Here is an 11,636-nt window from a genome sequence, read left to right on the forward strand (position 1 = left end):
ATAGGTCCGTGAAGACATAAATCACCAAAAGTTTGTTGTTGTTTCTCATATTTGTGGGCTAAGCAACTGAGAAAATATTTGTGTTTTTCTAAATACTAAATGTTTACGTTCACTGTAATTTGACATCTGTTGTCTGTATTATGCTGTGTGTATGAAAACTTCCATTTAAGGTTAAGAAAAGCCCTAATATGCCAGGAGCACTTTAAGAAGTTAGAGTGGAAAACAAAGCAAGGATGAAAGGTTTATTATTCCATTCTACATTTTAAAGACATCGTTCATCAGTACATGAAAATGCTTCATGTAAGTACAGCCACAAAAGGCTATTGTTGAGGTCATACTTCTGGGTGTGCAGAGATTTCAGGATATCATGATACTGAAAGGGACTAGGAAGAGAACTGAATAAAAGCAGCTTTTTTTAGAATCCTTAACATGCAGCATTTTCATTTTCTACTGTACTTCAGATGCCTATGCTCCTCATTGATTTGTACTGTTGCATGAGATTAGTATCAGCTAAGGTGCATTATTTTTCTTAGACAAAAAAGTAGTGTGAGAGATGTCAGAAAATTATAGGATGTGCAGAGCTATACACAGAAGCACGGATCACACTATCTTTTCAGTGCCAGTGAAATAACAAGATATTTAATTACTACAGCCTGAAAGTTGCATATAAAAAGTGATCATTTCAGAGTCTGGGTTTTAACAAGCACATATTTCAATTCTTGGATGATGGCATCATAAAGGTATTTTCAGGTCTATTTTATATATTCATTCCTGTTTTGGCTGAGGGGAGGGTTTACATCACAGATATATCTGTCTAGAATTTTAAGTGACAGGTTTTGGAGATTGTCTTTTTTACACTATAAAAAAATGATGGGTCTGATTTATAAGCAGAACACAAATCAACAAAATTCAGGGCTCTACGTTCCAAGGCTTGAGTTTGATTTTCATTTTGTTTTAAATGACCTTTGCTAGCTTATTTCTCAGAAATTAGTTGGCTCATTTGCAGTTCAATCCATTTAAAGTGAAGAAGTTTGTTTAGACATACCTACCATATAACCAAAGTAAATGATATTGGTAAAAGAATTATACGTACATAGTCACAGCAAGATCAGTCAGTACATATGATGAACAGTCAGTTACAGATTTTATTAGTTATTAGTGTTATTGAGGTCACATGATGAATAAAAATGGAATTTAAAAAATGCTGAGAATCTGACCTAGCATCCACTATCTAAATCCAGGATTCAGCCTTTCTTCCCTTTTCTATCTTATTTACCTTCATTGCATATTGGAAGAAATTTGAACTCAGATTTTACAAAACCAAAGAAAACTACCTTCTCACAGAAGATATTTTATTACTTAGATAATGAAATCCATGCCCAATAAGCATAGGAGGTAACAAATATTTCAGGTATGTCTTAAAAAAAATAGAAAAGAAATAGAAATGCGAAAACTGGACTTGGTGAAATAATCGGTTACATGTCAATGAGAAAAATGTGCTGATAATGAAATGCAGCATTTCTTTAGAAAAATCTGGAGGTTTTTTTTTTCCCCTGTGATAAATATGTTTCATATTGAAAATACTGGTAATTCAGATACATTTATAATTTTCAACCTTTGCTAGCAAGTAAATAAAAGGAATGTTAAAATCATTATTGCTATTCTTTAGTTTGTGATCCCTGTCCTTCAGTGTGTTGGTTTTGCATTAATTGGTTTTTGGTGAAGAGGGAAGGAGTCAGCCACAGAAGTAATTTTCCAAGAGAAACTGCTAAGAGCTTCCTCTGTGCCTGGCAAAACCAATTGCTGGCTGGCTTTGAGAATAGGCATGGTGATAAGCCAATTGTAGAGCTGAACGCCTCTGTGAGATTCCCATTTTAAAATGAACAAGCCTGGAAAAGATCTCTTGCTCCCGGCTTTGCAGCAGTAACTGGGCTGGCTGTGCAGGCCCTGCGCCGCCCGTGTGGCCTGGCGGGGCCGAGCTGGGCCCTGCTCCGCGGCAGGGCTGACCTGGCCGTGCTGGGCCGGTTCCAGTGAGCCCGGGGCTGGGAGCAGCACAGCGGAAATTCTGACACTGCTGACTTTTATCCTCAGGCGCCTGGCACCGGGAGAGGAAGCCATCGCCCTGCGGCAGAAATCGCATGGCTGTCTGCAGGCGCGGGAGAGATATTAACTCTTTTACTGCACAGATGAAACTTGCAGACACCAATCCTCTCTTGAGTGAGAGAAAAGGCAAGCATTAAGGCACATAGAGAAACAACATGAAGACACTTAAGTCAGTAAAGAAGGAGTCAAATCCCAGATGGGAGGCATATGAAGAGATGTCTTCTTCTTGGGCTGAAATTCTTTTGTAAAGCCATCATGATGGACTATGATATACTAGAATATCCTTGTAATTCATGAAAACCGTGGCAGGATGGAGCATTCAAACAGTTAATGGGAGCAAAGGCACCCATGCTGAAGCAAGCAGATGTTGAAGTAGCTGTGATCCAAATGAGAAGCTTGAACAGAGAGAGAAAAGTGATGAAGACCTTTTGCTCCCAGGGAAGAAGAAAGAAAGTAACATCTGTTCCAGAGATGATTTTAGTGATAGATGAAGAGAACCTTTGCTTTTGAACAGCTGTGGGAAGGCTGAAAGGATGGGAGGAACTTTCACACTGCAGATGGATTTTCCATTCCTAGGCAACTGATTCACTGGGACATTAATGCCACAAGAGAACTGTTTCTTGGGAGAAGTCTCCATGGCATGGCAAGAGAGACTCCATTCCATAAGTGAACTGACGAAAGATTATTTTAGAGGTAGTAACCTGACTGAAAGTCCAAGTTTTTATGTTTTATGGGAAAGAAAAGGGGGTGTAGGGGGAGGAGAAGCGTTCTGAAGGTTTGTTCTGATTTCTTACTATTTTTTGTTTTAATTCTGTTAATAAAGTTTTCTTTATACCCTTTAAAGTTTGAGCCCGCTATGCTTGCTCTCCTATTAAGTCTTATCTCACAGCAGAAAATGAGTAAATAATTCTAGAGGGTGCATTGGCATTTGACCAGCATTAGACCCACCATTTAATTGGTGCATTGGCCGTGAAACTCAGATTGGACAACCAAAAACACTACATTCACTTTCTAATCTAACCAATGAGAATTATTCTATAGAGTAGCTAGTGCATGGATCCAGGGCATTCAAAAAAAAAACCTTTTTTTTTTTTTTTTTTTTTTTTTTTTTTTTTTTTTTTTGGTTGAAATAACTTTTCTTGTTTATGAAGCAATTCAAGGTCAGAATGAAGGAGTATGCAGCTTCTCATGACTTCAGAACTATTTTTTTCTCAGTGATTAAACTTTTTTGGAGATTTTTTTTCCTTTTTTGCATGAACGGATGAAAAATGCATGGACAAATCAACCATGGATTGGGGAGGGGAGAGGAGATTCGAGGAGAGGAGATTCAAGGAGAGGAGATCCAAGGATAGGATAGGATAGGATAGGATAGGATAGGATAGGATAGGATAGGATAGGGTAGGGTAGGGTAGGGTAGGGTAGGGTAGGGTAGGGTAGGGTAGGATACCAGACCAGACCAGACAAGATCCTGTTGACCATGCTTTAATGAATATGCATCTTTCATTCATTTTAGAAAATTAGTCATTCATCCTAAATATATAAGAATATAAAAATGTAAATACAAAAGTTTTTAAAATTCAACATCTTCCTGCAAATGATTGATTAATTCTTTGAGTTTCTTTAGGCTATGCATCATATTGCAGATCTGCTTCCATACCTCTGGGTGAACATGACTTTAGTTTGCTCTGATGGCTGAAGTACATACTATCTTGAATTCCATGGTGCTTTTCACCCTTGTGATTGTATCATGAGACTTGTGATACTTGATATTTAATTTAAAGATTCATCTCCTGGAGATGTAAGAATATATCCCAGCTTTCACAAAGGTTAAAAAGAAGGGTTGAGAAGGAAAGAGGAAAGGATAAAATGTCACAATTAGAACATCTGAGTTAAAAATGCTGAGAGGGAAAGGAATTTTGCTGCCTACAAATGGAACTAAATATGGCTATTTTTTCAAACGATTTTCTACAAAAGGATTCACAGAGGGATCCTGCCTGTTAGAGCTCTTAAAGTGTCATGTAATCAAGATGACTGCAAAGCTGCAGAGGCAGGTACCCAGACAAGCTGAATGAAATGCAAAACAGCTCAGTGCAGAACAGTCAGGGAGAGATTGCCTGTAGTGGAATAATCTGCCTGAGACTCGGAGCAAAGTGAACTATTCCAGAGGGCAGTTATGTCACTTCCAAAGTGAATGAATTAGAACAGAATTGGGCACTAAGCAAGTAGAGAAATAAGTTTTATGGATGGATGTGAAGCATTTCATTATGAAAAAACCAGTTCATATGGAGGCAGTGGCAGTTTATAGCCCTGTGTTGCTGTCATTATATGCTACCCACTTTCTGGCAAACTGCAGTCTTACTAAGTTGCTTCTTTTTTTTTTCTTTTTTTTTTTTTTTCTTTTTTTCTTTTTTTTTTTCTTTTTTTCTTTTTTTCTTTCTTTTTTTTTTTTTTCCTTTTTTTTTTTCCCCAGCTCCTCCATTCCTGTTTGGTAAGAAAAAATCCCTCCGTTTTCATTTCGGGGTAGAGTCATCAGAACATTAAAAAAGGTATTTGGGATACTATAAATATATTTAGTAGATATTTAATCTTCACCAAGACACTAGCAGTGAAAATTAATTGTTTCCAAGGATCTTATCATTCCGTCTTTACCCATTCAAGATAAGCAAGTAAATTGGAAGACTAAGACTTTCAGGAACATTTGTCTCCACAGAAGTGTCACTGGAAGACATCAGCCAGAGGTAAATGACTTCTAATAAACATGGTGTACTAAAGTAAAAAGTTATATGATTAGTCCAAAGCAACAGTCAAAAAAACCTCATTCCTCTTTTCTTATTTTCTCAACTGAACTCTAGTGTTCCACAAACACTGAAAGGATTTAAAGAGATAAGAAGCCATAAGTACTCAGTTCTTGCTCGTACCTGCAAGACAATCAATAAACAATCAATATAAACTATCCTGTATTTGTTTTATCCTGAAATTCAGAGTTTGATCTTTATGTTAGAAAGTTCAATGAAATAATAAGTCCTCTGAGCATTCTAAGCTCAATCTTTAATTAATAGATCATAGTTACAGGTTTTATCTCAGCACTTTACAGAATTAATACAGCCATCCAAAACATTTAGGCAATATATTCAGTTCCCTTTTGAATTTTACCTTGTACATTTGAACTACATTTTATGTTTCTTTACAGGAGTTTAATCACTTTTGTGGCATGTCTTAGCCACACATTACAGGATTCTATTTTCCCATGGGTTAGACAGGAGAAGAGATATTTAAAAATTCTGCTGACGTTATATAGGAATCAAGAGATTATTAAGGATATACACCAAAGGGGAGACACAAGTTCTGCAGTGTAAAAATGTACAGACTAAAATGATTAGCCAAGGCAATGTACTTAAAAGGAAAGAACATGTACATTATTCCTATAATCATCATTCCTATGTATTTCCCATGATCTGGTGCCTGAAAGAACAGAGGGTGGCCTCTAAGCCTTACTTTTGGCACTATCCTCCCTCCCCTTTTTGAGGGTGATATCATTGTGGACATTTCTCATGAGGCAAAGTCAAATCACACTAAATTGTCACTAAGCTTTCCCTCAAGTATGTGGAAGTGAATAGTGAAAGTATATTAAATTCTAAACAATATTGTGTAGCAACTTAATTTTAATTATCTCTAACAAACAAACAAACAAAAAGTGGAACCCCCCCCCCCAATATTTTATATGTAATCTCCTTGCAAGAAATGTTCATACTTATTGACTACCATAATTAGAAGCACTTCCCAATTTATAAAGAAGATATAACGAAGGAAATTAGCAATGATTTCAGTGTTCTTATGGAATGAAAACCTGATGGCTTTGCTGAGAGAGAAACCCAGCTGTGTTGTTTCATAAATTCTGGGTGGGGAAATTTTGAGAATTCTCTTTCATGGTGTATTGATTTTTTCATAAATGTCATCCCAGTTTAGAGATACTCACTTGTTTGAAAGAAAATGCAAGTGCAAAGCTCATGTCAGGAAGTGTGGGTTTTCCACATACATGGAAATCTGGATTTAGCATATTTTTTTGATTTTGTTAGTACACTTGTCAAAAGCAAAACATAAAGAACACTCATAAAGAAATCCTCTCTCTCTCTTTTTTTTTTTTTTTTTTTTTTTTAAATGATCACACTTGCTGTCGTGGTTGGGGGGGAGGTGAAATTTTCCAGGGAGATGTGGGCAGTCCAATCAGTGATCAGCTTTTCTGCTAACACCTGGATTGGTCACTCGGAGGTTTGGACACGCCTCTGAGGACACAAAGAGTTAAAAGCAAGAGTCTGGGGAGCTCGGCCTCTTTTCAGATCCCGGTTTCAGCAGAGAGAGGTCTCCGGCCTCCTTCCCCCCTGCCCGGCCACGAGGCTGGGTGGGGGAGGGGAAAACACGTGGTCGGCTCAGGTAAGCCGGAGCCCCCGGGGGGGGGGGAGAAGAGGAGGGACAGGACTGGAACTGAGCTGCCCCGTCCAGGATGGAGGGGTGGAAAACTGTGGAAGTGCCTGCTGTGTGTGCTCACCCCCCTCCCCCCCCCCCCCCCCCCCCCGCCAAACTCCGGGAGGTGCCCAACCACGTGGGGGGTTGCGGATCCTGGGAGTGCCTGAGCCTGCACCCTGCTGAGAAGAAACTGTTAACCCTTGCTTGGCAGAAAGAAACTTTTCTTAGACATTGATTCTCATGACTGGTGGTTTTCGGAGAGAGGGAAGCGGCCTGGGACCGAGATGATAAAGCATGATTGGAAGGAACTCGATGGAAGAATGAGAGGAGTAGCCTTGGAGCTGGACTTCTCTTGCATAATGTCAGCCATGGACTGAACTTGAGTCTCTTTTGAACATAAACTGCATTTTTGGGTGGATGCAGCTGCCCTTGCTTTTGCTACAGTGACTGGCACTTGAAGAGTGGAGCGAGCAGAGAAAAGAGGGGGAGGGTGAGGTGGTGCCCTCTGCCCTCAGGGCAGACCTGCTCCTGGAACCCCGGCCCCTGGGTAAAAAGGGGAGAGCTCGGCATGCAGCATCCTTAAAAAGCCCTGTATGTAGTTTTAGCCTATGAGACAGCGGTGAGAGCGCTGGACATAGGAAAAAGAGAGTGTCACCTTAGCAGACTTCTCTGGGCGGTGCTATGGGTGACATGGAAACACATAAGGGGTGGACCCGTGTTTTCTGAGGAACAGTCTGTGGTGCGAGAGAGACTCCTCTCTCCCTTGCTGAATTGAAGATTAGTTTGTTTTTGAGTGGTGATTGTTTAATCTAAAACCCAAGAGTTGGTCTTTGAAGAGTGATGGGTGGGGAGGTAGAAACTGGGAGAAGAAATGTTCTAAGAAGTTTTTATTTCTGTCTCTGTGTGTGTTTAAGAGTATTTCTGTCCCTGTTCTTATGTAATTAATAAAGTTTTGGTGGGGGTTTTTTTGTTTTCAAGATTTAAGCCTGCTCTGCTCTGTTCCTGATCACATCCCACAGGAGTTGTTAGAGAAAAAACATATATTCATGGGTGCACTAACATCTGGCCAGTGCTAACCCATGACACTTGCTTAGTCGTGCCTTCTTTCATATAGACTCAGAAAGCAACCAGCACTTGAAAAGGAAGTTCAAAATCAATGGCATCTCTTTTTAGAAGATCTACCTTACCCTACCCTATAGATTTGTCTAGCTGCTTTATAGTTCCCTTCAAGACATGGTTCTGTCTTAAATCCCCTGGACACTAATACACTAATGCTTCCTGGAAGCAACATCATCCAGGAAGCAACTTTCTCTTGCCTTTGCTCCATATAAACTAGAGTTTATATGCCTCTTCAAGAAAAAAATCCCTTTAACTGGCCATACGTAGAGCCTCTTCTTGTGGCAAGTGTTACACTGAAGATAAAGGAGAGTGAGATGTGACTACTTAGAAGGGGAGGTTAATCTTTAGTCGGATATATTGTGTCTAGGGTTAAAAATAACAACTGGAATAGCTCTATTAGCTTCTCATGTGAGATATCTCTCTGTTATAAATAAGGCTTATAAATTATGAAGGGAAGGACTACTTTTTACCTTTCCTGAAACAGTATTATTTTTCAGTATAGAAGGGAATGAAAAAGAATCCTAATTTTCTCTCTTTAATTTTATTATTACATTGAAAATAAAATCATAGGATTGTTCCTGAACTTTTAAAAATAATATAAAAGGGATTACTAGAAATTGCAGTGCCTTCCAGAAGACCAGAAGACCAGACTGAAATGTAAATGCTAAAAATATCAATGTAAGTGTTGTCATGGTTCTAGCCCTTAGAGGAAACATATGACAGAAAAGAGATTGAAACATAGTTTTTCTGAAATGCAAGTTGATGCTATAACCCACTTCATCATCTTTCTTATTTTCACTGCTATGTGATTAAGAAAATATATTTTATATGACTCCATATTTTTAAACTATGTGAAAGTCTCATGCTGGATCGTGGTGTCTAATTAAGTCTGTGAGGACATGGATACTTTAGATTGATAAAACTTTTTAAAGGTCACTGTTTGAAAGTATCTAACACCTTTAAAAGTATTGTCTTCAGAGCCTTTGGGTTCTGAATTGGACTCTTGGTGGCAGAAAAATTATGTAATAGAATTTTACTGAATATCTTAAGACTCTCATTTCTTTATATTCTGTTGTCTTTGAATTTAAATCCCGGTTGAATACAATTAGCTCTTGATTGTGGCTTGGGTAGTGATCCTGATCAAAGTGGGAACTTTCTAATATAAGATAATCTTTGCAATCACTCCACAGTCTAACAGGTTGCTGAGATACACTGTTATAAAACTTATTAAATATATGGATTTAAATATGAATGAAACAAATTAATCAATTTTAAACACTGCTGTTAATTTCGTATGACTAAAATTCCCACTGTTCAATGTGTGACCTCTATGTACATGCACAATTCACACACAGGACATTTTTGTATTCCAACATACTTATTTTTCTGTACACATATACATGCAAACTCTATTGCTTACAATATTTCAATTGAAGATAATAGCTAAATTTTATTTTAAAATAGTATTCTTATTTCCCTTATTGACCATTTGGAGTTACAGGTTAAGGGACATTCAGTAATATCCCTACTAAATGTCAATCTTATTTTTTTCTGTCAATGTGTTGATATCTTGGTATATTCATTATCTGCATTAATAAGAATTTATGACTTTTTACACTAGAAACTGCAGCCTACTAGAGGTGATACCTATAGATTAATTGCAATTTTGACCGGTAGGAATTTTTTTTGGATTTTTTCCTCAGGTGCTTTATGACATTTCTTGTTAGCCTTTTGAGTCCCAGAAACGTTATGCGAATATTTTATCATGAAAAAATAAGTCTAAAGCCTGCATATTAGGAATAAAAGCAATAATCAAAAATTGAAAAAATTGAGTATGTAAAAATATTTCACTAGGCAGCCAAACCCAGACCTCATGAAATAGATTTGGAAGAAAACAAGTTTCCATAATGGGAAGCAACTAAGTGAAAAAAATAATTAGCACTTTTAATATTTTATCCAGCCCCCATTTGAACCCTCCATAATGCCCTCCAAGAACTGCAACATTATATAGCACTTGAGATCAAAATAGGGCATTGTGGTTCTAACTTGGAAAATAAAGCTGATTAGAGCTGGAGAGACCTGAGTAGATCCTTACATGCAGGCTGCTGTGACAGACACTGAAACCTCAGAAATCAAGTACTCCCACCTGGACACATCTGCCCAGAAAAGGCATCAAAAATATCCATGAACAGTTCATATACACACAGGATGCACTCCAACAACTTTTTTTTTGTATCTATTTTCAAACTGATCTCACAAGACCTTTGCAAGCAAAACTTCCACTTCCTACCAGTAGAGGAAATTTTGTACCTATTGAGGCACAACAGGAATCCCAGCATCCTGCTCTGTACCCGGGCTCCTCTTGGTGCAGATGGAGCATTTCTGATACTTTTTCTGTGATGCATAGCTAACTTTATATTACAAAGAATTATGGGGTTTTTTTAATCAATAGGAAAAATAGAGATAGCTCTCTGAACATTTGAAACTGGCTATTAATCTCACAGAGTCATTGTTTTAGCACTTTAGCACTATTTCTCAGTCTTACCTAAGAATCCTATATATCACATTGTAGCATACCATATCTGGAATGCTAATATAAATTACCCCATTTTCTTTTTAGTGTTCTGCAAATGGTTTCTAAAACTCTACTTATAGCTTGTCATTAATCACAAAGAACATGTGAATAGATTCACATTCCAACAGATGGGTAGCTTTTTGTGATTTAATAATTTTAAAACCCTCCTTTTTCTCAGCTGGATGGGGTCATGCTACTTTAAGGGAGGATCAATATATTTTCCAGATTAAAAATCAATAAAAGAAAACAAGTCAAGACACAAGAAGGCTTCTCATATTAAGGGAAATTCTAGCCACTCTGTATTTCTTTAGTAGCAGGAAAGACAATATTACCAAAATGAAAAGCAGAATGACTCAGAAGTATTCCCTTACAGAAACAGACATCTATCCTCCCCACTTTAAGAGGAAATTCTTCATCTAATATTCCAGTTTTGAACTAAACGTCTTGAACATAATTAAAGTGAGGAGTGAAATTATGTCTTGAGGACACACCACAGAACCTCTGGTGAGGATTTCCACACCAGCCCATTCATAAGGCTTGAGCAGACTTGGAAATGAGTGTTGGGGGTCCAGTGGCCTCAGGTACTGTTTCATCACAAATACTCATGTGTATTAATGTATCCTGACACTATGTAATCTGCCTACAAAATCCCTTCAGTCTGTGTGACCATTACAGAAATTTATGGAAGTATGTCTCTGCTGACAGGGCAGAAGAAGTCAGAGGTAGCAAATGTCTCTTTTAGAGTAACTGCAGGTTACAAAGGAAAATGGTTCCCAAGCAGAAAACCATGTTATCAAAATCAGATATCATACCTAAAATATTTTTTCCACTATTTTATAGAAGTATTGTGTTCTGTCAAGATTAATTTTCACCTGGTGCCAAAGTGCAAGAAAAGAGTAGTTTGGTCAGAAAAAAAAAGAGGATATTTGTTCCAAATTTTTCTTACCCGTTTTTTGTAAAAAGTTTGGAAAAGAGTTTTTAAAAAGTAGCTGATATAAAATTGAAATTTGTCTTAATCTTATTTTAAACAGAGATTGATCAGTTTTAATAGTATAATTTTTTGTCAATTTTATCATATGTATGTCTTATGGGTATATATTCTATATTTATAAGCAGATTTAATCTCTGTCTTTTTTGTTATATGTTTCTACAGGTTTCTCAGTGTCATCTGCAGAATTTAAGCAAGAATCTGACTTAAGAATATGTCTGCTATGTTCTCAACAGGTACTGAGGTTAAATAAACCTCTATCATCCCAAATGACAGAAACTTGTTCCAGCTTTTCCAGCTTTTTCTTTAACATTTATTTCTTACCTGGCTTACTCTGCACAACATCTTTAAATTTGTCCCTTCAGAACTGTACCACCATAATCACTT

The 11,636-nt window shown here is 37.5% G+C and overlaps 1 long non-coding RNA gene across 1 annotated transcript; it reads left to right on the forward strand.

Annotated features, from left to right (window-relative positions):
• The first annotated feature begins 217 nt into the window (after nucleotides 1-217).
• LOC134562527 (uncharacterized) lies at nucleotides 218-4,527 on the forward strand. The gene is made up of 2 exons (XR_010083196.1): nucleotides 218-300; nucleotides 2,092-4,527. It is a non-coding gene; the product is annotated as an uncharacterized LOC134562527 (long non-coding RNA).
• Nucleotides 4,528-11,636: the final 7,109 nt, after the last annotated feature.

The sequence above is a fragment of the Prinia subflava genome, chromosome 1 (assembly GCF_021018805.1).
Source record: "Prinia subflava isolate CZ2003 ecotype Zambia chromosome 1, Cam_Psub_1.2, whole genome shotgun sequence".
In the NCBI taxonomy this organism is placed as follows: Eukaryota; Metazoa; Chordata; class Aves; order Passeriformes; family Cisticolidae; genus Prinia; species Prinia subflava.